At 36.5% G+C, this 5,948-nt stretch overlaps 1 pseudogene; it reads right to left on the bottom strand.

Moving 5' to 3' along the window:
- Nucleotides 1-1,902, bottom strand: part of LOC110033894 — a 4,503-nt pseudogene extending 2,601 nt beyond the window's left edge.
- Between the last annotated feature and the right edge of the window lie 4,046 nt (nt 1,903-5,948).

Here is a 5,948-nt window from a genome sequence, read left to right as displayed (position 1 = left end):
ATATATAAGCATAAATTTTTTTGATATGAATATAAATTTCAACATAAGTTTTTAAAAGAATGTTCAACCCATTAAGTAAAAATGATTTAATATTTTATTTAATGAAAATTGGATGAATAAATAACTTATTCTAAAAAATAAATAAATAACATATTCTACCAAACCTGAGGGGTTATGTGATAATTGATTATTCAAATCTTAGATGTGGCAGATGGTTATTATCCAATAAAACACATTAATAAAAATGCTTATGAATAAATGCTATAATGAGTAAATCCAAGAAAATTTAAATGCAATACTCATTTACGGAAAAATATTACGTCCAGAGCCCAGACTCAACGCGATGCAGCGGAGGAAAAAAAACACCGCCCCTGCATCTCGTCCCCTGCATCTCGTCCCCTGCATCTCGTCCCCTGCATCTCGTCGTGCAATATTTTCCCTTAATTTACAATATTATCTTTCATTTATAAGGCATTAAATATCATCCACTAAAAATGAGATAATTGTATAATCAGCATATTATTATTTACAAAATTAAAATTCAAATAATATTTTCAATTGTCCAAACTATGTATTTAGATGTTCTACGATTGGGTCAATTAATGAGCGGTTTCGAGTCGACCTGGGGCTAGTTAAAAATTAGCTTGATTGTTTTTGAATCGAACTCATGGCTCTTTAAGTTCGATTTCGAGCCAACTCGGCTCAAAATTGAATCGAGCTTGAGATCGAAACAAGTTGGTTCAAATTAGAGTTATCTGGATCCATTTCAGCTCGAAATCGGCTCAATCAGGTTCAAAATCAAACTAAGATGGCTCAAATGGAGATTTGAAAAAGCCTCACCCATCCATACCTGTAAACGCCGTTGTTAATCTTGGGATAAACGATCGCATTCCAGCCGTCAATCTCCCGCCGGAGATTATCCGGCGTGAGATCATCCCCACCGGACCCGGCGTTGAAGAACTCGACGCTACCATAGCTCTCATTGCAGGCGACGTCCCTAACTTCCGAATCCCAAAGCATCGGTACCGTCGATCGGCCATCATACCCGCCGGATCGAAGCTCATACACATCTCTCAAGGTGCGGAGACCGCTTGCAGAATCCCTAGATCCCAATTCCCATAACCCATCTTGGCAGGGGGAAGACGAGGGAGATGGGGATGAGAGATTCGAGGGATCGGAGGGTGCGAACGATGAGTGTGCGGTGAGCCCAAGGGCAGGAGAAGGCGGCGTAGAGGTGGAGATGAAGGGGACGGGAGGTGAGGTCGTGGGAGGGAACGAAGGGGAAGGGGGAGGGAGGGCGGGAATAGGAGCCGGAAGGGGTTGAAGGGGCGAGCTGCTGCATCATGAGATGCCAGGCGGCGGACCAGGAGGAGCGTGCGAGGGAGATGAGGGCGGTGGGGGGTAGGGAACGGCCCCAGAGTAGGCGGCTGAAGGTGGTGAGTGGGTTGAAAGTGGGAGAGGAGAAGGAGGAGCAGACTGGGAGGGGGCGGCAGTGGCGGCGGTGCGGTGGAGGTGTCCGACTAGTAGGGATTGGAGTCTGGCCGAGGAAGGGAGACTGCGCCGGCAACATGTTTGATGGTTTTCCGCAGAAGGGAGGTGGGGGATGTAGTGTGAGTGCGCGTTCGTCTGTTTTGATAGTGGTTGAAGGTGTGACGAATGTTTAATTCTATGAAATTATTTCATACGGCCGCACGCATGCAGAGATATATACGGTGTCCGGTCATCACCGTTGATCGCCGCAATTAAAAAATTTTCTTTTAGAAAAAAAAAAAAGGTTAAAAGTGTGGTCCACTGAAATAATTTTTGAGGTGATCGACGGTGAAGATGAGACACTCGCATGCATCTATGCATGTGATGTTCTTATAGAATAATTTTTTGTCTCCGGCCCAAACTTCTTTTATGTACGGCTCCTTAAAAATATTACTATATGTATTTGATTAATTTATTTATGGAACTTAATTTTTTTTTTTTTTATGTTTTGTTCATTTACTAGCGAGCTGAACACAAACTATTCACGAATAAAGTAAGCTTTAATAAATGTAATCACACGTACGTGGTTGATATAAATCTTATTTTTTATGTTAAAATATACATTTAAATGGAATTTAATATCATTTTATTCAATGTTTAAATTAATAATTTTAATTGATTATAAATTTTTATAGTCTTGTAGCCAATTTAATTTTTTCGAGATAAAATTAGCATTCATCTCGTTTGCTTGATAAAATAAATCAAACACGAGCTATTTAACAAATTAAACACGAGCTATTCACGAACAACGAGCTCTTTTGACAACACTAGGTGTTTGATTATGTTTTCAATTTTTTTATTAAATATTGTTTTAGATTTATTTAAATCTTTAGTCCAAGAAGAAAATATTTAATTTAGAAAAAGATAAGTGAATTATACTTATAATCTGCATTATATATCATGCATCATATATATTTTAGTTAATAAATTAAAAATTGTTACATTAAGAATTCTATCCATATCTCTCTCTCTCTCTCTCTCTCTCTCTCTCTCTCTCTCTCTCTCTCTCTCTCTCTCTATTTATTATATTATATTTATTTATTTATTAATTAATCAGCCGGTTCAACGGGCGATTGAGTGTCCACGTCACCATTAGCAAGTTGCACTGAATGTCTACGTGGATGGTCAGTTGCTTGTTAAATGAGCAACAATGCTTGCATAAAAACTTAATTTTCATAGATAAGAAGTATCTTATCTAAAGAAAAGGATACCTATTTTAAAAATTTGTTTATTTTTATGCTAAAAACTCAAAAATGAAAAAAAATCATGAGGCCTTGCTTGATTGTTGAGATTGCAAAGTCAAATCTTTTTTCATTTATTAAGAGAAGACTTGATTACAGAGTATTGCACTCAGCTCTAGCTCCGATTAGCAATGTTCATTTGATTTTTGTGACGACGAACCAAGCAATGACAGTCAAATGATGATAGTTAAATGATAGTCGGTTGGTAAGGGTTAGACGGTGATCATTGGGGGATGTTGATGTTGTGCATCAAACAGAGCTTTAGAGTTGTTCATATCTTCGAGCTCTTTTAAAACTCAAGCATAGGTCCCCCTTTATTTAGAGAATGACGGTTATTTCTATTTTCTTAGAATAGCATTTTCGTAAATTTAACTAAAATCGTAAAAACTCCATCATATGACTTCTATTGATTCAGTTGATTATAGATTGATCTTTTAAAATGTCTGTTTTAATGATTTTAAAATTTAATTATATTGGGGTCATTGAATTTTCTCATCAAAATGCTCGACTTGACTAAAGTATATGAGATTTGAAGACCATCTAATCCTTAAATTAATTGCATAAAATTTTTAATAATACTTTAAATGTTTGGTTTGGGCCCACTGGAGCTCAAATCGGATAACTTTTAATGTCATTGAGCTTATCTTGTCAAGACATTCAATTCAGTTATGTATTTATTAATTTAGAGCTAGGATGATTTTATATAGGAGGGAGAAAGAGATTAAATAAGAATCATTGGTTCTTCTTTATAATGTTGATGGAGAGGAACATCCAAAAAGAGAGGTAAAAAGAAGAATAAGAAGAAAATGAAAAAATAAGTGACTCATGCGATGCATTTTAAACAAAATAATAGTTAGAAAAAGGAAGGACTAGAATCCTCAAATCTAGTCACCCTGCCTCCATGCTCTAGACTTTTAGGACACCTCATTAAATGTGTTTCCTTGTTGATGTTTTTGTGATAGGTCATTAGTCATAGAGAGAGTAGTGGTTAAGGAATCAGAATTATCCATCATAGCATAGTGGGTATATTACTATTGCCGCAACATGTTTCATATTTTGTGATTTCCTAGAATCATCTGCTCAAAGGGAGTCAATACGGGCATATAATTTTAGTTTAGATTGTTCTTCCTTGACATAAGTGATACCAAAGTTAAACCAAATAACAAAAAAAATACAAATTTTATTACTAAAATTAAATATGGTTCCAATGAACAAATATGATAACAGGAAACAACAATAAAAAAACACAAGACTTCGGGTCTGTTTAGGGTAGTTGCAGCTTATTAAATAATCTGCTGATAAGCTGATTAAAAACAATCTACTAATAAGCTAGGTGCGGTGGCTATTATAATTTTTTTTTTGGAAAAGTCATATCGTTGTCAGAAAGCTGTCACTGCAACTAGATATGTGTCGTGTGAAAATGTAGTTTTTAGCATTTTGAAATATAATAAGCTACCAAAATGCAGTTTACTCAAAAAAATTTAGTTTAGATTATTCTTCCTTGACATAAGTGATAACAAAGTTTAACCAAATAACAAGAAAATTATAAATTTTATTACTAAAATTAAATAAGGTTCCAACGAACATATATGACTATAGGAAATAACAACAAAGGACACAAGACTTAGGGTCTGTTTGGGACAGCTGCAACTTATTGAATAATCTGCTGATAAGCTAATTAAAAATAATCTGTTGATAAGCTAGGAGCGGTGACTATTACATTTTTTAAAAAGAAGTCAGATCGCTTCCAGAAAACTGTAATTGCACCTAGATAGGTGTGGTGTATAAGTGCGGTGTGAAAAAACTGTTTTTAGCATTTTGAAAACTCATAAGTTATCAAAACGCAGTTTACCCAAACAGGTCAGACCACATCATGTTTCATATTTTTTTGATTTCCTAGAATCATCTACTCAAAGGGAGTCAATACGAGCATATAAATTTAGTTTAGATTGTTCTTCCTTGACATAAGTGATACCAAAGTTAAACCAAATAACAAAAAATTACAAATTTTATTACTAAAATTTAATAAGGTTCCAACAAACATATATGACAATAGGAAATAACAATAAAGGACACAAGACTTAGGGTATGTTTGGGACAGCTGTAGCTTATTGAATAATCAACTGATAAGCTGATTAAAAATAATATGTTGATAAGCTAGGTGCGGTGGCTATTACAGTTTATTTTTTTGAAAAAGTCAAACCGCTGCTAGAAAGCTATCACCGCACCTAGAGAGGTGCGGTGTGAAAATGTCATTTTTAGCATTTTGAAAGCTCATAAGCTATCAAAACGTGGTTTACCCAAACAGGCCAGGTGCATTTTCAAAATGTCACCGCACCAAATAAGCTGCTCAAAACGGACCCTTAGACCCAAATAAGGTTTAGGTTGAAGGAGGTGGTTGGCTAGTCGTAAGGAAGGGATGGGTGCAATTAGAGCATCAAAAGATAATTTGGTGGTCGGGTAGGGCGGCTAAGAGGTTTGATGAATGATTTTGTGGAAGGATTTGTGGCACTTACAAGAAGGAAGGGGAAGGATTGGATGGAGGAGGGGTGGTTGTGAGTGAGTTGCGACACACAACGAAGGAGGCTACTAGAATTTAGGGAAGGAAAGGTTGTAGGTCACGACATGGAGATACAGACGGCTGATGGAAGGGATGAGTGATTAGGAGTGGGGCGGCAAGGTGCGATAGGATGTTTTAAGAAGATTGTTGATAGAGAAGAGTACGATAGAGCTTAGGGAAGAGATTGTGGGCAGGACTGAACGGTTAGAGGTGGTCGCAAAGAACATCAACCTACTGCTTTGCGGGGTTGCAATGATGCAGGGGACTACGACTGCAAGGAGGTTTATGGAGGATGAGGGAGCTAGAAAAAAAGAAGAATCAACTATAAATATTCTCGTGAGAGCGAGCTACAATTAGAGCATCACATGAACCTTTAAAGAATATCACCACCTTGAACGAGTTACAATTGGAGCATCTTCTCGTCTTTGAATATACACTAAATTCGGAAACATGGACCTCGAAGTTTGCCCTAATAAAAACATCAAGAAAAAACAAACTCTAGACACCTATGAAAATAAATAAATTGATCTATAATTACTAAAGAGTGGGCCCCACTCCAATTGAGCAACAAATTCGAGGAAAAAAGAGACTTCCAGCTCTCATGAGTTCAAAGACGA

The sequence above is a fragment of the Phalaenopsis equestris genome, unplaced genomic scaffold, assembly GCF_001263595.1.
Source record: "Phalaenopsis equestris unplaced genomic scaffold, ASM126359v1 Scaffold001307, whole genome shotgun sequence".
In the NCBI taxonomy this organism is placed as follows: domain Eukaryota; kingdom Viridiplantae; phylum Streptophyta; class Magnoliopsida; order Asparagales; family Orchidaceae; genus Phalaenopsis; species Phalaenopsis equestris.
The sequence above is the reverse complement of the archived record's forward strand: the minus strand, read 5'-3'. Positions and strand labels throughout refer to the sequence as shown.